General features: G+C 44.6%; 1 protein-coding gene across 5 annotated transcripts in view; it reads right to left on the reverse strand.

Annotated features, from left to right (window-relative positions):
* Positions 1–26551, reverse strand: part of LOC146348231 (uncharacterized) — a 226216-nt gene that overhangs the window by 75111 nt on the left and 124554 nt on the right. The window contains exon 1 of one of the 5 annotated variants that reach the window (XR_014790566.1): positions 23550–23861. The exons of the other annotated variants lie outside the window; for them this stretch is intronic. The gene's annotated coding sequence lies outside the window, so the exon portion shown is untranslated. Of the gene's footprint in view, positions 1–23549; positions 23862–26551 lie in introns of those variants that run through there. 5 annotated transcript variants of the gene reach the window in all.

Genomic DNA, 26551 nt, shown 5'->3' on the forward strand with positions numbered 1-26551 from the left:
TGAGGTGCAAAAAAACTCTGTCCCTCTACTTTTCTGCTCTTACATGCCCACTGTTGTGAGCTTGCTTGCAACTAAATTTTGAAGAGGGAGATGGAAGGGAAGAAAGAGCTCCATGTGAAATACTGGTATTTCACACAGCATCTGATTTGATTTCACTGCCCCAAACTAGACCCTTTGGCTTCTGCAGAAGTTTAGTAGCTTCAGTACAGCAAAGGATCCGATCAGCCTCCATAAACTTCTTTCTCCCCCTTCACTTTAATTTCTCCTAAATAGCTATAGGACTCAAATTATTCCAAAAGGAGGGTTAGGACTATGTGGTGTCATGACTGAGGAACTGCTGAGGCTTTTAAATAAGTTCTAGAGTTTTAAAAAAAAGCTCAAAAAAGCTCTCAGCCACCTCACCTCCTAAAGTTCATTTAAGTACATGCAATCCTTACAAATGAACAACGTTCATATAAGTACATGCAATCCACAGCCTCCTAAATTCCTCTGAAGTACTACCTCTCTGAAAGGAGCCACTTGGCTTAGGGAATTCTCTCTACCCCACACCCCCCTGCATTTCCAGCCACCATTCTTCTTTTCTTCTTTCCTCCCCTATCCTGTTCTTTCTTTCTCTTCTTTATTCCACCCAGAGCATATCTTGGGGAATTCTTAAAGAGAATTCTCTTCCATGGGCAAGAGAAGTTCTAAACTGTATTTGACTTTATACAAACAAACAAGAGGGTCGGTTTTTCTCCTTCTCATGCAAGCATTTGAGAAAAGTGGGTTCACAAGGTTGCAGAGAAACAAATCTGGGGCTGTTTTGTTCATCAATTGCCATTATCCAGCAATGGAAAAGGCTGTAGCTCAGTGGCAGAGCACGTGCGTGGTATGCAGAAGGTCCCAGATCCCCAGCATCTCCAGGTAGGGCTAGGAAAGAATCCTGCCTGAAACTCTGGAGAGCTGCTGCTGCCAGTCAATGCCAACAATACTGGGCTAGATGGACCCAGTGTCTGACTCAGGCAGCTTCCTATGTTCCTATGAGCAGAAAGCTTTAATAAAAAATAGGAGTTTTTGGTTTGTTTTTTAAGTGGAGGGGAGATAAATGCTGCTCATTTATACAAGCCTGTGTATGCCTGCTCAGAAGCCCCATTATGTTTAATGAGCCTTACCCTCAGGAAAGTGTGCATAAGATTCCAGCCAACGTTACTTTTGCAGGGAAGTTTGCACCCTGATGTTCTGCATGTTTACTCAGGAAAAGAGTCCTGAGTTGTGAGCATGGTACTGCAGGCTTAATACAGTGCCTACCCAGTTCTGGCTAATGAATTAACTACCCTTTCAGCGCAATCCTATGCATGTTCTGTCATCTGTGGGTGGGTGAGTGGTTTTGCATGAACTCTAGCTTCAGTGCTGAGGGAAAGGCACTTAATACATGCTCAGAGTTTCTCCATAACTTAGCCCTGGTTTTGAAAACAGTCTCATTGGCTGAATCCTGGCGAAGTCCTGGTGCAAATGACATTATGGGGAGGAAGATACAATGAGAGCTTGTGCATAACAAGGAGGAGGAAGAGGAGATTTGCACAAAACAAAAGATCTGTTTTTATGAAGAGTTGCTGGAGGATGGTAGGATGAGGAGGGATGGTTGCATGGAGGAGAATAGAATTGTTAGGGGGAGAATGTAAGTGCTCAGTGGTAAAAGAAAAGCATTTTGCATATGCTCAGAGGCACTCTATATTTAAGAACATAAGAGCCATGCTGCATCAGACCAAGGACCATCTAGTCCAGCATTCTGTTCAGACAGTGGCCAACCATATGCCCATGGGAAACTCACAAGTAGGACATGAGTGCAATAGCACATTCTTGCCCATGTTCCCCTGCTGCTAACATTGATAAAATGTAAATAAATTCCAGTAGTTCCAAATTTGCAGGCATGTACAGTCAGGGCCAGAAATATTGGAACAAGGATAACTGTTTTGGCAGTTGGCCTCTGTACACCACCACATTGAAGTTCAAAGGAAACACACCCAGATGGGAGTGAAGTCAGGACTTTCAGCTGTCATTCAAGGGGTTTGACAAAAGTGGGGCACTAACCATTTAGGAAGGACAGCCAGTGGCATACACATACCCCCATCGTTGGTGGCTCATAAATAATGGAACAAACCAACATCATTTCAAACTTAAGGATCGCCTTTAATACCTGGATGAAAATCCTTTGCAGTCAATGACTGCCTGAAGTCTGGAACCCATGGACATGACCCAATTCTGAGTTTCCTCCCTCGAGATGCTTTGCCAGGCCTTTACTGCAGCTGCCTTCAGCTGCTGCTTGTTTGAGGGTCTTTCTGCCTTCAGTCTTGTCTTCAGTAAGTGAAAAGCATGCTCTATTGGGTTGAGATCAGGTGACGGACTTGGCCATTGAAGAACATCCCATTTCTTTGCCTTCAGAAACTCTTGGGTAGCTTTTGCTGTATGTTTTGAGTCATTATCCATCTGCAATATGAAGTGGCGTCCTATCAGTTTGGCAGCATTCGGCTGAATTTGAGCAGAAAGTACAGCCCTATACACTTCAGAATTCATCCTGCTGCTTTGATCAGCAGTCAGGTCATCAATAAACACCAGTGACCCGGCTCCATTGGCAGCCATACATGCCCATGCTATAACACTGCCTCCACCACGTTTGACAGATGATGTGGTATGCTTTGGATCATGAGCTTTCCTTCTCCATACTTTTCTCTTCCCATCATTCTGGTACAAGGTAATCTTGGTTTTATCAGTCCAAAGAATCTTATTCCAGAACTCGGCAGGCTTTTTAAGGTGTTTGCTGGCAAAGGCTAATCTGGCCTGTCTGTTCTTGAGCATTACCCGTGGTTTGCACCTTGTTGTGAAGCCTCTGTATTTACATCCATAAAGCTGTCTCTTGACTGTAGATGTTGACAATGACATGCCTACCTCTGCAAGAGCGTTCTTGACCTGGCTAGATGTTGTGAAAGGGTTCCTCTTCACCATGAGCAGAATTCTGCGGTCATCCACTTCAGTTGTCTTCCATGGTCTTCCAGGCCTTGTGCTGTTGCTGAGTTTGCCAGTTAATTCCTTCTTTTTCAGGATGTTCCAAACTGTTGTGTTGGCCACTCCCACTGTTTTTGCTATCTCTCTCATGGGCTTATTTTGTTTCCTCAGCCTAATGATGGCCTCCTTCACTTGCATGGAAACCTCTTTGGACCTCATGTTGGGGGTTCCAGTGAACAGCTACCAAATGCAAATGTAACACAAAGAACTACCTCCAGGCCTTTTATCTGCTTGATTGGTCATGGGGTACCCAGGAAACAGGCCACCCCTGGCCATGCAGCTGCTTGTCAGCCATTTGTTCCATTACTTATGAGCCACCAACGATGGGGGTGTGTGTATGCCACTGGCTGTCCTTCCTGAATGGTTAGTGCCCCACTTTTGTCAAACCCCTTGAATGACAGCTGAAAGTCCTGACTTCACTCCCATCTGGGTGTGTTTCCTTTGAACTTCAATGTGGTGGTGTACAGAGGCCAACTGCCAAAACAGTTATCCTTGTTCCAATATTTCTGGCCCTGAGCTTATATGGTTCAGAAGCTATGCAGAAATTTGCCTGAGGGACACCTCTAATGACCTGTGTATTTTCATACAAATCTACCCCAAAACTATTGGGGATGGGGTGAAGGAAGGGAAAGCAAATCTCTCCCTCCTCCAAGTTGGAAAACTCCCCTTCCACATGATCTGCTGCACCTATCCTTCTCAAACTTTGCTGGTTCCTTACTTAGGAACACCTCTAGACTGTCTGTAATTGTCAGAACAATGGTCCACAAGGAACATAAAGAAATATGTCCCCTTTTGGAGACCTTAAAATGTCAAGGCCACCCTTGCACAAAAACTCTTGTGGGTATCATTCTGAAATTTGATAGGCATCATCTCCTCTGATGGGGCAATGAATCCTGAAATTTTTTCCTAACTCTTCCAAGGAATAACAGTGTTATTGGCAGTTCCCTTTAAAAGAAAATCAAGATATAAACCCTGCACCTTTTTTTTTTACATTGGGTAGATGTAATCCCCTTCCAGCTCTGACCAAGAGAAAAAAGTTACAGGTTTCCCCCCCACCCCCTAATTTCCCATGGTAGTCAACAGGAAGCAAAAAGACTCATTTTCCAAACCTTGACTCAGGTCTGGTGCTGAGCTGAAGTGGGCTGGCTACAAACTGGCCCGAGGAGAAGCGGGATTTTTCCAAAATGCTGAATCGGGGTCTGAGTTGGGGGTGTGTGTGTCAGTGCACACTTATGTATGTATGTATGTAATCTATGCACACACGTAAGGACACCACATGTACACCACACACACACACAAGTCCCACTTAGACTCAGATATATATATATATGTGTGTGTGTGTGTGTGTGTGCGCGCGCACACATGGACGCGCACACACAAATTTTTGTTATGGGCCTGTGTCCTGGATCTTTTAAGAACCTAGCAATGCCCCTGCCTTGGCCATTGGATTGTGGAAAGCAAGGGGGAAGTTCCTATTTGATACCTGTAAGGTAGCCCCTGGACAGGACAGGCAAATACTTTTCCTTACAAGAAACTCTTACAAAAGTAAAACATTGTTCTTTATATACCATATATTTAACTCAAATTAATTGATGAAGGTACAGGTTTATGAGCTTGGCTTGAGATCTGGTGTCCTGTGGCAATACTAATCCTGGAGGTGCAGGGAGTGTTATTGTGTGTGTGTGTTTAATGTGAGGACACCAAAAAGCCCATAATGCAACTGATGAGATGTACTTGGGATTATTCATCTCATATATTAAAACATAGATTGAGTTATTTGGCCTGTCTCCAACAGTAATATTACCAACATTGCACTGAAAAAAACAGAGCTTGATTTCCTCCCACAAGCATAACAAGATTGGGCTAAAAATCACACGTCTTTTCTTCCAATATAACCTTTGGGATCTTGGGTTCTGGTTGCTCTTCAGGCACAACCCTGTAGCTCAGTTATGTCCAGTTGTGCTTCCAGTGTGTGGGGGACTTAGGGAAATGGTGTACTGGGCAGGGGGGATATTTGAACCCTGGTCTACTTTTTAAAAAAATCCAGTGCTTTATTTTTGTTTTTTGTTTTTTACACACTGCAGTAACAAATAATAATGCAATAATAAATAATACCCATTAGCTTCAGTGGGAACTAAGTCCAAGTAAAAAGACTTACAGTGCACGTCCACTGAGAAGTAAGTCCCACTGAGTTTTCCCCCATAGGATCACAGTGGTAATATTTTGTGTTTTATCTGCTGCTGCTGTTTTTAAACTGGTTTTAACTGGACCACTGTTTAAACTGTAATTACCTTCTACAAAAACCTGTGCCTGTCCCATATACTGTTACATATTTCATAGTATTGTTTTATTTTGTATTTTATCTTGCTTGTTGCTAGCCATCTTGGGCGCTCTTGTGTGGAAAGGCAGGATATAAGTAATGATGAATGAATAAATATTGCCAAAATATCAGGTATATGAAGCTAATGTTGGTGTACACCAATTAAATTAAGCTAAATATACATCTCCACAGAGGTCACCTGGACTTAGCCCTAGATTCTAGTTGCAGTGTTAGCCTTGCAATAGGTGAAGTAATAATAAAGAAGAGTGCTTTGAGCATGTACAGAGAGCCATGTTGCCTCTTAAGATCCACAATTGGGTCCATCTGGAGCTACCAAATAAAGGCTTGTAGGGCAAAGACTGCAACTTCCCGGCACCCTTGAACTGTAGCACCCCCGCTTTTAGAAATGAAGTGCTGTACATGAAATGAGAATGAAATCCCTGCTGAACATTGCATTCTTGACAAACTGTAGGGGAACTAATAGATAGCTGAGGAACTACAGATGAGCTCACAGCAAAATCCCTCTCCTGTTTGGGCCATGTGCGTGGGGCAGGTATGAGCCCAATAAGATACCAGTTGCTACTTCTAGAATTTTGGCATCCATGAATGGCTGTTGTGAGATTCAGTCTGGAGGAAGAGTTACTTGGTAGATTTTTTTTTAACCTTCTGCACATGGCTCTGCATAAGATTGGTCCCCAGCCTTGACACACACACTCAGCAGAGTCACATTCTCACCTACTCTTTTTCTTGCATTGGAATGCTACCCAAACTGGAACTACCCGATTGACCTGATGCCAAATCAGAATTTTATCCTAACCCGTCCCTGTTCCCAGGACCCATCAAAGCCATGGAATTGGCAGGCTTATGAGCTTGGCCTGAGATCTGGTGTCTTGTAGCAATGCCAGGTTTCAGTCCTCTGCCTCAATATAGTCATCAATCTATGGGCCTAGGATGGGATTTGGAGCACTATGGGAGGACAAGCTACAAGGAAGGAAGGCTATGGGTAGTACAGTGTCTTTGGAGAGAAACATAGGTTCCCTACAGAGTGAGTGATAGACAGAAATAGAGTTGCCAGCTTCTCACCTGAGGATGGTAAATACACATGCTTTAAGTATAATTTAATGTATATATAAATTTATATCCCGTATAGGACTCAGTTGGAGTCTGTGGGGTGGTCCAGATCTTTTCTTTAAATGCTCTGAGGGAGGCTACAGCCACTGTGCCTCCTGCTCTATTCCTCCACTGGCCTCTTGTTCATCCTTCTCCCCATGTTCTTTGAGAGGGTGAGAGGACCAATAAAGTAGGATGCAGTGACTGCAGCCCCATCTGGTGCCTTGGAGAATATAAAGACATAGTCACAAGCTCTGTGTAGGAACCTGGCAACCTGCACAACAAAATCTAGTTGGGAACTGAAACTGAAAGAGAGAAGATCAAAGATGTGACTGAGTGAAGATCAGGGGTGATCTTGATTTACTATCAAGATAGTAAATCAAGATCACCAGTGATTTACTGGTAGAAACTGGCTACCACGAGCTGGCTGCACATTGAAGTCATTAGGGATACACGACGTTGCGGCAATCCAGCAGCCGCCCCAGAGCTTATCAGGGAAAAACCAGATTTCCTGAGGCTGCTTAAAGTCCAGTTCTTTTCCTTAAGACCTGTTCTCCCTGGTATAGTTGCTGTGTGCCCCAACCCCTGCATTTAGCTCGGGTATGCTAGCCCTGCCCAGAGGTGTGCCTTCCACTGTGACCCCAGCCGAGGGGTGTTTCCTGTGTGTTTCCCATCCCTGCACAAACCAATTAGCGTCTCCTCAGAAGTAACTCCCATTGTGCTGAATGAGGCTTGCACTCTGAATGCCCACATCAGAACTTACAGAGATTCCCCTCAACTGACATGGCACAGTTTAAAGCCCCATTCCCTAAGTGCGGAAAAACGTGATCTTGAGGCACCGATTCTCCTTTGTTTGGTTTAATAGAGATCTTCTGGGTTCAATGGGGGCTGGTTTCCATCTTTGTGTTTACTGCTCTCTTTCCCACAACAAACCCATTACTGTCTCCTCAGAAGTAACTCTGCTTGTGGTCAGTGAGGCTTGCACTCTGAATGCCCACATCAGAACTTACAGAGATCCCTCTCAACTGACATGGCACAGTTTAAAGCCCAATTCCCTAAGTGCGGTAAAGTGCGATTTTGAGGCTCCGATTCTCCTGTTTGGTTTATTGCCTTAGGAAGTAACTACTTCGACTCTTTGTCATAGAGATCCTGCAGGTTAAAATGGGGGCTGGTTTCCCATCTTTGTGTTCTCCCCCCACCTTTCCCAGCACAAACATATGTGTGTCTACTTGGAAGTAACTCCTGGTGTGCTCAAGGAGGCTTGCTCCTGAAATGCAGGTGCATCTGGACTTTCAGGGGAAAGGAGGAAGGGGAGGGAGAGCAGGGGAGAAGCCTCTCTTATTGGTTGAGCAGCCCCTACCAGTCAGATAATGTTCACTCCAGCCCCCACCCGGAAGTATGTTCTGCGAAGCAATTTTTACTGGCGCAGAGCACTCACTTGTGGACCCCGCATGGACCAAAGTGCAGCAAAGCTGATTCCTTTTTTAAAATACAGTACGCCTCCATTCATAGAGTCGGAGCTCTAGCAAGGCATGCTTGCACCCAAGGAAGCCCCACTGGGACCAGATCTCCCTTTTAAACTGAAAGAGGGACCGAAAACATTTTTAAAACAAAATAATAGCCATTGATGCATGCACAGTAAATATAAATGTATTTATTTCATTTTACTTATAAATGTATGAGTCACCTTTTAACCCAAATACATGTTGAGACATGTGCAGAAAACCTTTTCAAACTTGTGCCCATGTTTCTTTTTCCCCCTGGTGGCGTGTGTGTGTGTGTGTGTGTGTGTGCACACGTTAGAAATGAATCACAAACAAGAACAGGCATTCAGTATAAAGCAACAATTAAGCCATTGTTCAGAGTATTTCCCCCCTCCCTTTCTGGTTTAGTGCTACAGTTGCTGCTGAAAGCAGCTGTCTGGACACAACCTAAGAACTGTGGAGGAGAGGAGTGTCTCAGCAGGCTGGCAGGCCCTTGCCTCTCACCGAGGTAGAAGGACAGGAAAAGTTCAAGCGGATTTTTAAAAAAACGTTCACTCCTACATAACTATTAAAGACACAAAAAGCCTTTAACTGAGTCCTGTATCAACTCAGGCAGGCCTCGCAAAAACCAGAACCAAACTACACACAATTGTCTTCTTCCCTCTCTGAAGTTGCCCATCGGCAGCAAGCACCTCAACAGCAGACCGAGCAGGCGCACAGGTCACTTGGTCACAGCCTTCCTGTCCATAATGAGATGCGCTGTGTTCCTGTTTAAATTATAGTAATTATTTCCCAATTTGCATCTCTACATAACAGCTAGCATATACACACTTTAGGCAAACCTGTATCCTCTTTTATCCTCCTCTTTGGTGATGCACCTCCTCCTTTTTTGGCACTGTGTAAGAGACCACTGTAATGGCAACCATTGTTGAGAGGCAGAAATCTGTATGCTTGAAACTGCTGAGGAAAGAGCAAGATGGTGACTGGATACAAAGTTCCAGCCCAGACCGAATAGAAGAGCTTCAGTGAAAGAGAGCTGCGGGGGAGCAGAGCACTCTCCTACATGGAGAAGCAAGAAGCTTTCAGGGTGAAACAGCCCATAGAGCCCCAGAGCAGTTCTGAGGAAGAGCCACAACCCGTGGGAGAGGAGCTCGCTCATCTTTCACAGGCACAGCAGCAGGGAGAGATTCCTCCTGCCTGCATTCCTGAGAGAGATGGTGACCCTGGCAGCGAGAGAGCGAGGGATGGGGCCTCGCTGGATGCTCGGCGCAGACGCAGGGAGCGGCACCAGATGGAGGGCGCTGAGAGGAGGCGCTCTGCCCGCTTGGCGCGAAAATAATGGTCACGTCCCGAGGACCCAAGGGTAAGAGGGAGGACCTCTCCATAGCCCATAAGTCCAGAGTCTTCCCGCCCTCCTCCTTCAAACGAGGACCAACTGCCTTACCTGGAGCTTAGGCTACTCTGCTAACTACCCCAGTGCAGTTCTTTGCATAGTCACTGGTGATTAGCATCTGAAAGAGTCATTAAGTTGTAAACGGAATAAAGCCTTGGAAAGAATCCTTTTCGTCTCTGTCTTGATTTGGCTATTGGAGGGGACTGTAAGAGGCAGCTAGGGCTCTCCTGACAGAAGCTATGACTGGCACCCGAGCACCAGCTGTCTTGTTGTGGCCAGTTATCTTAATGCGCTGCAGTTGGAAGAAGATGCAGTCCGGTGATAAGGGTCATGCAAAACAATCCTAAGCATATTTACTTGGAAGTAAGTTCCACTGAGTTCAATGAGGCTTACACTGAATGACACTGTTGCAATTAGAATCACAGCCTAAGTTGGGTAAATTCATGAAGAGTGTGTACAGAAGAGAGCTGAATCCACACTGGATCCAGTGACTAAAGGTAACTGGAGTGGGATGGAGGAAACTAGAGGTGGAAAAAGCCCTGCGAAATAAACCTACAGCATGGGCTGAGTGCCTCCAGTTGTAGCTTATCCTTCTGTGGTATGAATGTGAGAATTACACAACCCAGTTTGGTGCTTCAGGAAGTAAAAATGTGTTACTTTGTTCTGTTTTGAGGGCTGTTCTCCTGCAACTAGAGTTGTGGGGGGAGGGGGAAGAACATCCCCCCTAGCACCACTGGCTCTGTACAAAGCAGTAATACTTCAGATAGTTGGGCACGGGAGCTTATTTCCAGTGGGAATGCACAAGAGCGAAGAGTGTAGCTTCAACCTTTTACTCTCTAGCCTGCAGACTATAAGCAGAAAGAGCATTATCCTAGGATGCACATGAGCAGACAGGACTGACTGTTCATACTGACTGAAACATTGTGGTGTTTCAGGACTTGCAGATTCCACAGCATCATCGAAGCTATTCCCCCTACCCTTCAGTCAAGACAAGATATGTATAAATCATGCTCTCACATGTGGCTGAAAGGTCTTACTTTAAAGCCCTCAAGGGTAGGGGATTCTCCTTGATAACGTGAAAGGTCTCCATTCAACATAGAAACCCAGAAATGGGAGCACTAGTAAGAACAGGGCACAAGGTGAGTGGCAGATTGCATAAGCTTTTCCTGGCATTTTCTTGGATAAAGTACATGAAAATTAATTGGTGTACCCTGAAGCTACAGACAGTATTCTGATGGCAGCAGGCAGGAGTGATTTTTTGCCAGCTTAGGCTGGTATGCCAGCTGCACTCTGTCTGGAAAATGCAGACTTTGACTCAGTTAGCCATGCACTAGTGATGTCCAAGCTGGACTACTGTAATGTGATGTACATGGAGCTGCCTTTGAAGACAGTCTGGAAACTTCAGCTGGTGTAGAATGTGGACGCCTGAGTGGTGGTGGTTGGACCAGCTGCATCGGTTACCAGTGCATTTCCAAACCCAATTAAAGTGCTGGTTTTAACCTTAAAAACCTTAAATGTTTGGGCGCTATATTACTGGCAAGATTGCCTTTACCCATACCAGTCTTCCTGCACTTTAAGGTCAGCTACTGAAGCACTGCTCACATGCCCACCAGTGAGGACAATCAGGGTGGCTAGGAAGTGGGAAGTGGGCTTTTTCAGCTGGGACCTACTGGTGTGGAACGCCCTGCCAACTGGGGTGCATCAGGCCCCATCATTACAAGCCATTAGAAGAGTTCTTAACTTGTTTTCTCTGACCTTTTTAAAAGATAGGTTTTATGGGCTGCTGAATTGAGATGGTTTTAGCTACGGTTGTCTTACTGTTTAATGGAGTTTTGTATTTTACTGAACAGTATGTTTTAGTCTTCAGTTGGTTTTTTATTAATGGGTGATTTTATACGTTAAGTTTATTGTTTTATTATTGTGACTTGCATTTATATTAAGTTTTGGAAACTAGTTTTCCCCTTAAAGTCAGCATACAAATAATTTAAATAAGAATAATTAACAATAACAAAACAAGAATTCAGTACTTTCACAAGACTTGACTATCCTACTTGGTAAGTAAAACTATGGTACCAGAAATCTATTGTTATTGTCTTCTCCTTCTTAGGGCTGCCAGTTTTCATAGTGGGGAGTGGAACAGCGGGGAGCCCGAATTCATTAGCATAATGCTAATATATTAAAATATTTATAGAAGTTAATTGCCCAACTGAAAAAAACAACACCCAGAATGTAATAAAACAGAAGCCAGTGGGTCACTGGGACAGCCCAGGTCCTTCCCCCTCTTTCCCTTTATTTATCTTGCCCTCCCATCAGTTTAGTGGATTGAGGATAGTTTGGGTAGTTTCAGAAATGGCATAATTAACCAATGCTAGCAATTTCCTGGGTATACACGCAGCTTACTGAGGGGGACTTGCACAAGACTTGAGCAGGAACAGAAGAGGAAAGAGCAGCAAATACTCTCAGCATCACCACTCCAGCAACCAAGATTTCTTTTCACATGTTCTTCCTCCCTTGTTTGGTTGAAGTGTTTGAGCATTTATGATAATACTAGTTACATCATTGCCTTAACTCACCCTACTCAGCAAAGCTCAATTAGGGGCTTCTGTGTAGAATCTTCAACCGGGGGCGGGGAGGCAATCCGGTCCTCCCCCCTGGAATCCTGCTTGGCTGGCTCTGCTCCGCAGCAGCTCCATGGAGCAGCCGGCCAGGGCCATCCGCAGCCGGAGTTCCGGCTGCGGACTGGCTGCTGCGGATGCAAATGGCAGCCACCGTAGCGGCCGCCATTTGCGTCCAGCCAGGCTGCCATGATAGGCTACGTAAGTATTTATGTAGCCTATCACGGCAGGCAAAACAAACCAAAAAAAACAGCGTACGCAAATGGCGGCGGCTATGGTGGCCGCTATTTGCATTCCCTTCCCCCCCCCCCCCGCCATTTTAGCCTACGTAAATATTTACGTAAGCTATTACGGCAAAAAAAAAAAGGAACGCAAATAGCGCCCACTATGCTATTTGTGTTCCCCTTTTTTTCCCGCCGTAATAGCCTACGTACATATTTACGTAGGCTAAAACAGCGAAAAATAGGGAACGCAAATGGCGGCAGCCATAGCCGCCGCCATTTGTGTACACTGTTGTTGTGGGGGGGGTTTTGCTTGCCGTGATAGGCTACGTAAATACTTATGTAGCCTATCACGGCAAACAGCAGATGCAAGTGGTGGCTGTGGCAGCCGGTCGAAAGACCAGCTACCACTGCCGCCGCCACCGGAACATCCGCCCCAGGTAAGCTTCGTCCTGGGGGGGAATCCGCGGGGGGCGGGGGGTGGGAGGCTATTCCGCCACGGATTTCGGGGGCCAAATGCCAGTGCATTCGGCCTCACTGAAATCCGTGGCGGAATTCTCCGCCATCCCTACTTCCGTGTCATAGATGCTAGGATTACAGGCCCTCTGAGCCATCTGTTAAGCAGTGTTAATACTCATGAGTTTGCAAACATGGCTTATTTGCATGGAAACCCCTTTGAGCTGAGGGGCAGCAGCTGTCAAGCTTGCCCAACAAGAAATCAGCATGTGTTTTCTGAAGAGCGGGGCTGTGCAGCACACCAAAGGAGCAGTTGCTTTGGGTCGTACTTCAGTTTTCAGAATTCTGTCACTTCTCATGGCCCTCTCCTTTCTGCTACTTTGCCACTGTGTCCCATAGATGTTGCCCGGCAAAGAACCCATCATGCTAATAACATGGGAGATGTGCATGCATGTGTGAACATTATTGTTATGTTACTGACCTCCTGTGGGCTTTCATCATAGAAGGAATATCTTGCACATATGTAAGCAGGAGACAGAAAAGAAACTGGAGAGTAAGCCTCAAACAAAAGCCAGCGGGTGAAATGAAATTAATTCTGCCAAGTATTCACTGAACTACCAAACACCTCACATACCAGTAATGCCAGATGCAGCACACACACAAGCAGTTCTATCCCCCTCATTATATCAGTATTCCTCAGAAGAATATATGGAATCTGCAACTAATGATTTTGCAAAGGATTAATCTATTACTGGCTGTGTTCACATGTAACACTAAACCATGGTTTATGTTAACCATGATCTGTAGTTTTAGTCCATTTTACCAGTCTTCAGAACAGTTTTGTTTTGAAGCTGCTCTTGCTGGGAACTTCTATTCCAGGGCAGACAGTAGTGCAAATAGGCCACAGATAAGCTATGGTTCTGGGATCAGACATCACAACAAGCTATGGTTTAAACAAGACAGACTTCATAAGCCAACAACAAACCATGCCTTCTATTGTGGTTTGCAGCGGGTTAACATACCATGATTTATTTGTGGGTATGGGTTCGGACACAACAACAAACAAGATTACAACAACAAACAAGATTTCAACAAACCACACGATGGCTTAGCATTATGTGCAAACCATGCCGGTGTGTGCCAAATGTCCCAATGCTAATTGTTTGAGAAGCCACGCAGATACTTAGGGTGCTTCCAGACATTCGGCTCCTAGTGCTACCAATTAAAAGATATTGTGCAGCTATTCTGTCTTTCCCTCCTTAACAGATTTTTGGGTAAGGAAAAAGACAGAAGAAACAGTGGGAAAACATGGTAGAGTTAGAAATGGAAGATGACAATGTGTGGACCCTCCTGTAAAACTCTGTGAATAAGGCAGGGAGATTGCACATTAAAAACCTCAACTGGAAGCACACACAGAGTGCACTCCTATGCGACTGCCACTATTTAGACAGAGGATTCTGCGATCAGAGCCCTCCACCCATCCAAAGCCCAGCTGGCAAGAGCAAGCAGGGAAGGTTGAACAATGAAGGCAAAAACACGTCCAATTCCACCTTAAAGAACATTTACATCTCTGGTGGGTGGGATGGATGACGGAGAAGTGCAGGGCTCAAGAAGATCCAGGTCTCTCCCCTCCCCTCCCCGCCCACTAGCAGACCTGTTTCTACCCTTGCTGTCCTCTTCTGAGATCACTGTTGTGATTGGATCTCCTCCTCCACTCTTCTGTCTACAGGAACAGAAGAGGAGATCCACAGCATCCTGTGGCACCACAAATATTGTCTAGGGACCATAGGATTGCTCTGCCTGTTAGCTATAGAATTTGTATCCCACTTGTTCAGGAGGCCCAAAGTGACTTAGAAAGCAAATGTATGGAAAAAAATCCATAAAAATAATTAAATCCTCTAAAACTGTATCAGCTATATCAATAGTAGTTTAAGTCAAAAGCAGCCCCCAGAAAGTCTTGAATAAAGTTAATGTTATCATTTCCCCCCCTTTAAAATGGTTAGTGCCAGGCTCAAGCAAGCTGCTGCTGCTGCTGCTGATTATTATTATTTTGACGAATTTGCATAGCTCAAGTACCACATGCAAGAAGACCCTACTCTAGTCTATATCCTCAATTTTTCAGGTAGATCACAGGGGGGTGTCTCCACCAGTGATTTATTCCAAGCTGGCTGCGTTTGGACGTCGTTAAAGATACATGACATCGTAGCCATCCAGCAGCCACCCCAGAACTTATCAGGGAAAAACTGGCTTTCCTGGGATTGCTTAAAGTCTGATGCTTTTCTTTCCGCGGCATAGCTGTTGTGTGCCCCAGCCCCTGCATTGACCTCAGGTATGCTAGCCCTGCCCAGGGAAGTGCCCTTCACCATGACCTGGTCAAGGGGTGTTTCCTGTCCCCTGCGTTTCCCAGCACAAACCAATTAGTGTCTACTCAGACGTAACTCCCATGGTTGCTCAAGGAGGTTTGTGCACATCAGAATTTACAGAGATCCCGCTGAACTGAAATAAAGCAGTGATTCCAGGAAGCCTGTAAAGCGCTTTACCGAACCTGCAATTCACACCTCCATTATGGTGATTCTGTGCAGCATCCGATTACAATGGGGGCTAGTTTCCCCATCCCTGTGTTTACTGCTCTCTTTCTCCAAATGAACCCATTACTGACTCCTCAGAAGTAGCTCCCATCATGCTGAATGAGGCTTGCCCTCGAATGCCATCATCAGAATTTACAGAGATCCCCTGAATTGAATACAGAGTTTAAAGCATGGATTCCCTGAAGCCTGTAAAGTGCTTTACCAAACCGATTCTGATTCTCCGTGACTTGGTTTATCGCCTTAGGAAGTAACTACTTCACTTCTTTGTTATAGAGATCCTGCGGTTAGGTTAGGGGGCTGGTTTCCCATCCCTGCGTTCCTCCTCCCCCCTTTCCCAGCACAAGCATATGTGTGTTTACTCAGAAGTAACTCCCATTGTGCTCAGTGAGGCTTGCTCCTGAAATGCAGGTGCATCTGGAGTTTCAGGGGAAAGGTGAAAGTGGGGGGAGAGGTGGGGAAGTCTCTCTTATTGGTTGAGCAGCCCTTGCCAGTCAGATGATGTTCACTGCAGCCCCCGCCCCCACCAGGATGTTGTGTGAAGTGATTTTTACTGGTGCCGAGCACTCGCTCGTGGAGCTCTGCACGGACCAAAGCGCAGCAAAGCTGATTCCTTTTTAAAAATCCAGTACTCCTCCAATCGCTTCTCCTTCAATTGTCATGAAGACATGGACCAGAACAGAGCAGAACATGTCCAGTGACCTAAATGGATGGTGGACAAGTTCATAAGGCAAGACTGCAAGTACTTTAAGAAAAGTATAATGTACATAGAAAGTACATTAACAGCAGCAAAAATGATTATTGGAAAAAATGGGGAGAAACGCAAGAATAAATACATGTGAAGGTCTTGCAGCTAGCACAATTATTAAAAATCAGTGAGATAATGCATTCCCCCCCAAGCTTAATTGTCATGCAGATGGGGGATTTGGAGGGGGGTACAATGCATAGGGAAGGGAGGGTTAACCCTTTTCTCCCCAACTGTGATCCCACTAGAAATCCCTCCCCCACCGCCACATGGCAGAAAAGCTTAGAAAAAATCTTGCATTGGCACCAGTGATTTCCCCCCCCCCCCAAGATTAATTGCCATGCTAGGGATTTGGGGGGGGGGTGTTGCAGTATGGAGGGAGGGGGCTAACCTCCCCCCAACTGCAATCCCCCTTGAAAATTGCCTGCTGCATAGCAATTAAGCCGAGGAGAGAAAAAAACTTCCATTGGAACCAGTGGATACTTAGGGCACTGGGGAATAGATTAGGGGGCGTGGGAAATAAATTCAGGGCCAGGAGGCCATGTGCCCAGGCCTAGCAACACCCCAGGAGAGAGTTGATGCTGAGATGATGATGTAAGCAGGTTCCTGTCTGGGATCTTTTCCCCTCCCCCAAATTACATGGATCACCACCTCCATGCCCAGCATACTTTTCCCACATGTGTCCAGAAACACATCACATTGACATCCTGCAAGTGCCAAACACCAGAACAATCCCTGACTCCCTGAGCTTTTTTTTTTTTAGTCATGAGAACAGCTTGTAATCCTTTCCTGACTGAAGAATTGTAAAGAAAAAACAATCTGTTTAAAATGTATTGAGGGCTGAAATTAGGATAGTCTATTTGAAATAACGCAAATTAGTATTTCTAGCTAACCTTGTTCAGTGGGTGGCAACAGAACCAGAATTCCTGCTCTGTCAAAACCTCTGCTGTGACTGATAGGCAGCCCTTCCTTTGCCTGGGAAAATGCTGTGAGGGAGCCTCAGGAGATTAAATTATTGGTTGTTAGTAGTGATTAGCACACATACAACACTTTCATCTCCAAAGCACTTTATGAACACTCATGAATAAAAAAGAAAGAGAACTGGGTGTCACTGCCCAGGGTGTGGAAGGCCCTCTGGGGAAAAGGATAAGATTAGTATCAAGGAGTTTATATGAGTAGCTCTTTGTTTTCCTCTTGGAGTGTATGTTATATAGGAGTCATTTGCGCTAACCCCATTGGCTAGACCGCTGATTGTTTCCCTCAAGGGCTCAATAGAAAAGAGAGGTGGGGTGAAGGAAGAAATGCCAGTGTTGGGCGGGTGGGGTGTGCTGTTAGTCTAACGTGGATAGGGTAGGAATTCTCAGTGACTGTAAAGGGGGAAATGGCAACAGCGTTGTGAAGAGTCAGGGACCAAAAGTTATGAAGAGATGTAAAGGTGTATGACAGAGCAGTATCAAACTGGATGGCATGGATAAAGTGGATTGAGAGATGTTTTCCTCCATCTCTCATAATTCTAGAACCAGGGGTCATCCAAGCCCTATGCAGCCATTTGCCTGCATCACACACATTGGGCTAAAGTGGGGATGGGACACGGATGAGCATGCACACCACCCAAGCGTCCATGAATGCCCAGCTACCTGAGAGACCTTTGTACACAAAGCCCTGTATAGGGGCTTGTAAGTGCATTCAGCCAAATGGGCTTACACAGCTCCTGCAGTCAGGAACCCTGATAAGGCAAGGTTCATGATCCGTGTGCGAAGGGCATGCATGGATGCTTGGGGGCAGGGCATGTGTACTCACAAACATCCTGTCCCCAGCTTGATTGTAGCTGTGTTGCAGGTAGGGATGTTAGAGAATTCTGCCACGGACTCCAGTTTGGGCAGATTCTTTAGAATCCGGCCCCCCGGAGTCCATGGCGGAACGGACTATCACCCCGCCACCCCCAAAATCCCCCCCGGAACAGACCTACCTGGCTCTGGTGGTGGCTCCGGCGGCCTCCACAGCTCTGGGTCGTCTTCCAGCCGCTCCTGGGCTGTGGCTGCAAATGGCAGCCGCTACACCGGCTGCCATTTGTGTCCCTGCCAAGCCGTGATAGGCTACGTAAGTATCTACGTAGCCTATCACAGCAAAAGACGGGGACGCAAATGGTGTGGCCTTGCCGCGGAGCGGAGCTGGCCAGGGAGGATTCCGGGGGGGGAGGAATGGATTCCCCCCCCCACCGTAAACTGCCATCTGGAACGGGGTAAGTATTTCGCACATCCCTAGTTGCAGGCAAACACTTGTATAGCCGTCCAGTGAAGCTGATTGGTGGGAGTTTCAAGACAGACAGAAGGAAGTCCTTCTACACACAGCACATAGTTAAACTATGGAATTCACTACCACAGGATGTGGTGAAGGCCACCAATTAAGATGGCTTTAAAAGGGGATTAGACCAATTATTCATGGAGAATAAAGCTAACAATGGCTACTAGTCATAATGGCTACTAGTCATGATGGCTATATACTAACTCCAGGGCCAGAGGCAGTATTCCTCTGTATAACAGTTGCTGGGCAACAGCAGGAGAAAAGGGCTATTGTCCTCATGTTCTGCTTGTGGGCAGCCTGTATGCATCTGGTTGGCTACTGTGGAGAACAGGATACTGGACTAGGTAGGCCTTTGGTCTGATCCAGCAAGGCTCTTCTTATGTCCTTAATGAGTCTCAAAGCTTTGGGGTGCTACACCTGTAAGTTCCATGGCTGCCTCCAATACAGAAGTAACACCTACTGCACATAATCTGGCCTCCTTTGACTATAAGAGCAAACCCTTTCTAATCTAATCGAGGGGATGGATCCATGGTTGAAAGTGTAATAAAAGCCAGCGCTTAAGAGACCTTGCTTCAGATATGGCAATGTATTCTGCATCACCCCTCCCCATGGTAAAATATATGAGTTGGTGTTCAGACTTCAAATGGAGAAAACTATGCTATTAATGCACAAAGCTTCATGGGGATCTCTCAGTAAACCCCCTCCTTGAATGCACCAAATGTGAAGATGGCAAGGGAGCACAGCTGACAAGGGTGTAGCTCCATCCACAGTGGGGGATGGAGCTACACACAGCCCCATGACCACAACCACCTCTCCACACTCATACACACACAACCAGCAAACAAACTTAGAAACAAATAGAAGGCTGAAAACACAGTAAATGAAATCGTGGGCTTCACTTTGCTCAGCCAGTGAATGAAAGTTAGCCTCTTTTCTTGTCTTAGAGCATTTTCACAAAACGTTGAGTCTTTGAGCCTCCCATACACCAATTGCATGTGTGTCTGAATGTTAATTGGAAGAGGGACAGGAACTGGGAGAGAGCTCATTTTTAATCATTTGTACATTCTAGGCAACATAGGTTTTACATTCATATTGTGAGAAATACAGCAAGCTTTCTAGTCTTATGTGTGAAAACCCCATTGATTGCTATCCTTGGGTGTGCCCATATCAGTTAATCTCTATTGCAATCCTTAATAGTTTTCCCCCCTAAGGCATTGTTGCTATTTGGCCTGTGCGATGTGCACTGTGAGTTGTGCATGTTATAACTTGCTTAGAATACATGAACCCTCCTCTTATAATAATTAGTCAGTTCTGAACATTGTAGGGAAGGGAGTATATGGTGTGTTTTTTTAATAGATCAGATTTAGACACAGTCTGCTTTGTGCCTCTAATAAACACTGCTAATTTACTGAGTAAAGCAAAATCTTTAAATCTGTGATATTTCAAGCGTGTTTGCTGTGTGCACTTTCTTAAATATATAAAATGCACCACACAGTGCACAGTCTGCCAGTTATGCTTTTCTAGGCTTTTGCAGAGCACATAAAGTGGAGCACACCTTTCAACGATGAGAAATAGCCAGGAGGACCAACTCCAGCTTTGAGCAGGCCCCAAAGTTAAAATATAATTTCTCAAGATTTAGAATCTTATCACACATAGACTTGAAAAAGACTTCGTGCAGTTGAAAGAGAATTCTACCAGTACTCCAATAAGTACATTGATATTTGTTGTTGTTCAGTTGTTCAGTCGTGTCCGACTCTTCGTGACCCCATGGACCATAGCACGCCGGGCCTTCCTGTCCTGCGCTCTCTCCCGGAGTGTGCTCAAGCTCATGTACATTGATATATGTGTTTGCAATTGTGCATTGTTACATAATATATGGAGATTATATACTGTGGAGTACATGGAGATTATATATGTTTCTAAATGTGTATTGTAAAACACTCAGAGTATATTCTATTGTGTATCTTGTGTATATATATGGGGGTTTGTCTGTGGAGGTATTGTACTTGAGTGGGCCCCAGACAAGGTGCCACATCTATGTGACCCTCTGAACTAGCTCCCCCTCCCTGCAGGCTCACCAGGGCCGAGTCATTGGAGACGTGGATGCACAGCACCTGTAACTGCTTGGCCCAGCACTTCTCAACAGTGCTGAGCAGTTAAAAATATATATACTTTTTAAAGATGAGGTTGGCATCAGCCCCAGTGGGCCCTGGCATTTGCCCAGGCATGCCAGGTGCTGATGCTGAGTCGGGTAATAGCATGTGTACATTGAGGATGGCTCTCATCAGGTAGTGGTCCTTTGTATGAATGGGTATGTTACAAGTGTGTCCTTACACTCATTGCTGAAGTGTTAGAGGGTATGACACACCCACCACTTGTGATTTGTGGTACTACTTTGGAATAAAAGACAATTGTCTAAAATAGACCTGTATAATAAAGGACATCTGGATGCCTTCACATGTAGTTACTTGCTTTTGGATATACATAGTTCTCTTCTTGTATATATTCACTTACATGTATATATTCTATTACATGTGCAGTCTCGCATGTATACTTATATTCTGGACATCCATGCAGTATGTATCTTTCATGCTCAGTAGCCTTCCATGACTATTCCAGTACAATCCAAGTTGCCTAAAGTAGCTTTGACCACATGGATTTCCTGTTTCATGACATTCTTCCCACTAAATCCAGAGAAATGTATTACTACAGTCACTGCCTAATTTTAGAAGCAGCCATCTCAGAACCTGGCTCTTCATCACTTTCTTGGTACACAGAAGATACTGTTTTGGGGTCATCATGTGCCAGCTGTGCTCATGGACACTGCAACATGCTGAAAAGCCATCTCACGTGCTATAAAAAATAGCAGTTCAACAGGTTGTTAAGGGTTCTGCAATCCCTTATTTTCATGCTAAAAGACAAACCTGTCTATTTAAGGAAAAAGTAGCCAACCCAGAGGATTTAAATTGCTTTCTTAGCATTTTAGTTGGCATACATTTTAATGGTGGGATTATGCCACATAAAAGGGATTGCTGAGATCATAAATAGGATCAGCACAAGAAAATCCCTGAAGCATCTTTCCATTCTGTAGCACCAGAGAATCAGAATATTGACCTCTGATAGTCACCATCAAAATGCATTTTAGTCAGGCTTCAAGCCTGGTTTTGGAATGGAAACTGCCTTGGTCACCCTGTGGGATGACCTTTGCCAAGAGAGGGTCAAGGGGACTGTGACCCTGTTGATTCTCTTGGACTTCTCAATGGCTTTGGATACCATTAATCATGGTATCCTTCTGGATAGGCTATCTGGGCTGGATGTTGGAGATACCATGGTGCAGTGGTTCTGCTCCTAGCTGGATGGCCAATTCCAGAAGGTAGTGCTGGGGGATTATTGCTCTGTGCCTTGGCAGTTTTGCTATGTGATTCCATAGGGCTCTATTCTATCCCCCATGCTGTTCAACATCTACATGAATCCTCGTGGGAGGTTATCCGGAGATGTGGACTGAGGTGTCACCAGTATGCGAATGACACCCAGCTCTTGTTGTTGTTGTTGTTGTTGTTGTTGTTCCACTTAATATACTAAAATTCCTAAGCAGTTCACATTAAAAATACAATATAACAATATGAAAACAAAATAAAATAATAGTTAAAAACATTACAACAAACTAACAATAAAGCAGGGCAGTAACTTAATCCTTTACAGGTCAGGCCTGTGTGAACACATGTTTTCAGGAAAATCTGCCATCCCCTAAACTTAAGCCATCTTTACAAGATTCTCTTCCAGGACCATTTCATACTTTCAGAAATCAGTGGGTCCCTATGGTGTTCCCATAATATATGACAGTAACGACTTCATGCACAATATGAAGTGAACCAGAGCCATCTGCAGCTCAGAAAAGTAAATATATGAAAGGGACGTGATTAAAAATGGATCCGGCTCAACGCCTTTTGCGGAACGATTCAGATACACTCAATATAGTCAAGTGTCCACACTATGTTATCTTATATAACAGTCTCTGTAAAAGGTGGTTCTTTAACTTTTTTGGACAACTAGTTTTGCACTCCATCCATTCTTTCTACCACCCAATGTAAATTTGCTCCAATCTGAACTTAGAATTTCCTGTTCTTCCTTAATTGTTCATGGTAAATAAATAATCCTCTCCCTGTTCCATCTGGGCATGTGCAATACCTTTCCCAAGATGGAGACGGACCTTGGTTGGGATTTCTAAGAGCTGTTCTTTCTAAGATAGTATTACCCCTTGATCTGAACCTCAATTATAAAAAAAACCCTCCTGATTTAACTCAATGGGTTGTATCCAATGTTAGTCTAACAAGTCCCATTCATTTCAGTGGGTCTACTCTAAATAGGACTAACATTGGATACAACCCATTGCTTCATATGCAAAAGCCCATCATCATTATCTGTGTAAATCACCTTCCTTTCTGGAATGCTGATTATCAAAAGTTTATGGATGTTGTTTGCCCATTTCAAGTACATGCTGCACAAGGTTCAAGATACAGTAAACTTTTTGTCAGTGAACTAAATATTGGGCAACCTGTGAGTGACCTCACAGTTGTTGTTTTTTTCTTACTAGCTGATAAGCAGAGCTGCTCTTTGCCTCACTGGTTGCTTCATTGCTGTAAGGACAGACTCAGAACAGGACCAGAGGGAGAATCTCTTATAGAAATTTCATGAAATCAGCTCGTAAACTGATGGCTGAATGTTGAAGTGCTGCTTTGCCTTTCTTTGGTGGCACCCATCAGCACAACCAATGCCTCTAATGTACAGTGAGTACCTGAAGGCTTCATGGGTATTCAGTGGACCATTTGTCCATGGAGGAATTCAGGGCAGTTTACCTCATTTGTTTACCTGGAGACAGGGATGGGAGAACCAGCAATTTTCAAGCTTACCTAAATTCTCCCCAAATCACTTCAAAGCTCCTTTCAGCTCACCCCCATGTTATTTTCTATCTATTCTTTGGCTTGTTTGAACGAGAAAAGTGCACATTTCTGTGCATATTTTTTCAAAAGTGTTTATTTACCCCCATTGTCTCAAGTGTGAAAATGCTTTTTTTTTTTTTTAGCAATGTGCATTTCAAAGTGCAATTTTTAAAGAAAATGTCACAAATTTGGGAATTTGGGAACATTTCCTAAAGAAACGCTCCTGCTCACGTTCACATTCAGGTTTGCAACCAGGACGTGTTTGCATGATTTGCAAACAGAAATGAAATTCTCGTACATTGCTACCTGGAGACAAAAAGTTTGACAAGCTCACCCATACAGTTGAGATGTTTCCACCAGGATGTCATGCCTTGCCACACCAGAGCAAACGCGCCCTTGCCATTTTGCACACGTACTTCTCCAACCTTTGCCACTGCTGGCAGGCCACCTCTCCCCAGACTCTGTGGATGTTGCCTTTTCATGCTGCTATTGAGAAGATGAGTGAAGGATATGCAGGGGGACTTCCTGAATCACTGCTGCTGAAAAGCCTTTCAAGGCCACTCAGGGAAGATTGTGTACCAATTCTGTATGCCAGAGGTCATAAGATCATAAGTATGCAGAGCACCAGCTAAATCCCTCTAAAAATAGTGGACCTAGTGAGGAGGGTGGGAAGAGAGAGACAGATAGAAAAGCCTGCCCCTCCCTTAACATTCACTGTGAAGGTCAGACATTCTTTCTAATATGTGTAACAGAGCAGAACATTATGTAGATGTTTTGCTCCCTTCTCATTGGAAGAAAGGGAGTGCCTGTTAATAGAAGGGCCAATTCAATTCACACAACCATACTAAGAGAGGGAAACCAACGTGTTGCAGCATATGTATTTATTTGTTGTATTTATTAGCCATCCTGTAACCAAGGTTCTCCACACAAGGACCATCAGTTCTTATTCTCAGCATCTTGTAGCATCAAGAAGACTGGTCAGCGCATTGATTAACGGCAACTGCAGTGGCTTCAGGGCATCAAAATGGATATGGTACCAAGATCAAGGGCAGGGGAGAAGTAGGTGGTGGGCTCAGTACAAGACATTTTTGCAGCTCGAGTGGTTGCAGTACTTGATCTCAAAGATCCACACAGGCATGCATCAAACATTTCAGTGGATACTGAGATGCATCTCTCTGGTTGCTTACTACTTTACTTTCTGCTCTGACCATGACATGGGATTAAGAGGCGAGCACATCACAAGTGGTGCTGAGGCACATCTTGCAAAGAATGCATTGCATCTGCTTCTGAAAGCAACATCATAGAGAATGTTGAAAGATGCCTGTAACATCATGCACTACTTTCAGCATAGGTTTGTGAGCAATTCCAGAGGTGTGCCCCACCATCTTCTGTGATGTTGTAGACTCTTTACAGTGTAGAGGATGTTGTTGCACTATTCTTGGATTGCTTGTCATAGGCATAAGAAATAGCATACACATATGTGCTACACATTTCCATTCATCTCCAAGCGATAATATGTAGTTATAAACCTTCCTCTTTGTTTTTCCAGCATGCAGAGTGACTTGTGTGTGGTTTTTTAAGAGGAGGCACATCTTAAGAGTATTAGATCTAGGAAATTCTGCCAATATAATCAAACTCTTTAAGGGATTTGTTGAATCTGATTGTGTACATGCCCCCCAAAACCGTTTTAGTCTGATCTATAAGCATGTCTTAAAATTAGCAAATTACCTTTCATGGCTGCTGAATATGGGAGAAAACGACATATAAACTTCAACTTGAAAAATGAATGAAATCACTGACAACAAAACTAATGGCATGAGAAGCCTTTCTTGGATTAGTTAGTATCTCTTGGTGGAAGCATGCCAGAGTTCAAGGCAGCTGAAAAAGAGTTCTGTGTGGACAGTTCAAGGATAATATTGTACATTTTCACCAATAATACATATTGGTGTGTGTGTGTGTGAGAGGGGGGAGGGAGAGAGGGAGAGACTTTCTCAAATCAAGAGGGGGTGGGAGAGGAGCAGCTAAGAATTCAAATGTGTGAATTGTATCCCATCACAGTTGCCAGTTCTGAACACTATTCATTCACACCTCCTCCTCTTCCTCCTCCTCCTCCAAACTCTGCCAGGAACTACAGTAGTAGTTGCTGGGCCTTTTAAAGTCAGCTACTCAAGACTGTTTCTCACATTTCCCAATAACTTAAACAGCTGTTATCTAAAACATTGCATCTAGTGTGCTATGTGACTGGGTATGCAGATTTCCTGAGTTTACTTCCTGGAGGTGATTTTGCATCATTCCTTTAGTAGTTGATTTGTTAAGAAGGAAGGAACTGCTCAAAGTTCCCAGTGGCTGTTGAGCAGATATGCCTGAAAAGAGTAGGAGTGATACGTTTAAAGCCACAATAGAGGTTTAATTAACTGGGGAACTCCATTTTCCCACCCAAAATCAAAGATGCTGACTTTGCCATACAGGATGTTATTAGTCCTGCCATTAAGGAGTCCAGCTGGTTACATGATCTGGTCACTCATGGGTTAATGTATCTAGGCTTCCCAATTACCATAAACAAAACAGGGCTCATATTACTTTATTTTTATTGTATCTATTTCTGTTTGACTCCAGGCATTATGGAGCTGGAGTTATTTTCATCACACCAATGAGATACATCTAATCCCAGGGGCTCCCAGACAGGATGAATGAGTCCTTCTTTAACCAAGAGCGTCTCTCTGCTTCTGTTCCCATGCAGAATGAGGGCTGCTCTGAGAAGCAGCAGCTAATTTCACTAGCTGATATATTTGCCAGCAAGATCTGGGTATTCCTTAAGTAGCCTCTAACAGCACACTGGCTTGGAGAAGCAATGGTTGCATAAACTATTTAGTTAAATATGACACAAACCCATTTTGAGACTTCAATAAGTTAATGTCTCATGAATGAACCACATTTGCAATGCTTTTGGTATCCTCCACCTCCCACCCCCACAGCTCTTTTGGATACACTGTCATGGGTCCCAGGGAGAAGACTTGAAATGGTACTTAGCTGGTATGTGGCTGGCTGCTTCTACCACTGTTGCACTGCTCTGCTGATTCTATACAGTTGTGCGCTGGTAGTATGTCTAGAAGTAATAGAGCAGTGTCCACTCATGTAATAAACTATGGTGCTGGCCTTCCCTGGATGAGTTAGCATGCATTCACATACAGTCTCATTGCTTGTAAGGAAGAAGCAGTGTGCACTATGGATGATGTCCATTGGTGTTGCCCTGCAAAAGAAGAGGCGTGGTGCCTGCGGAGGAGGAGCAGAGGAAGACAAGGAGGAATAATTCCCACCACCATCCTCATGCGTTTC

The sequence above is a fragment of the Heloderma suspectum genome, chromosome 4, assembly GCF_057233095.1.
Source record: "Heloderma suspectum isolate Gila_16-S chromosome 4, 16-S_ref, whole genome shotgun sequence".
NCBI lineage: Eukaryota > Metazoa > Chordata > Lepidosauria > Squamata > Helodermatidae > Heloderma > Heloderma suspectum.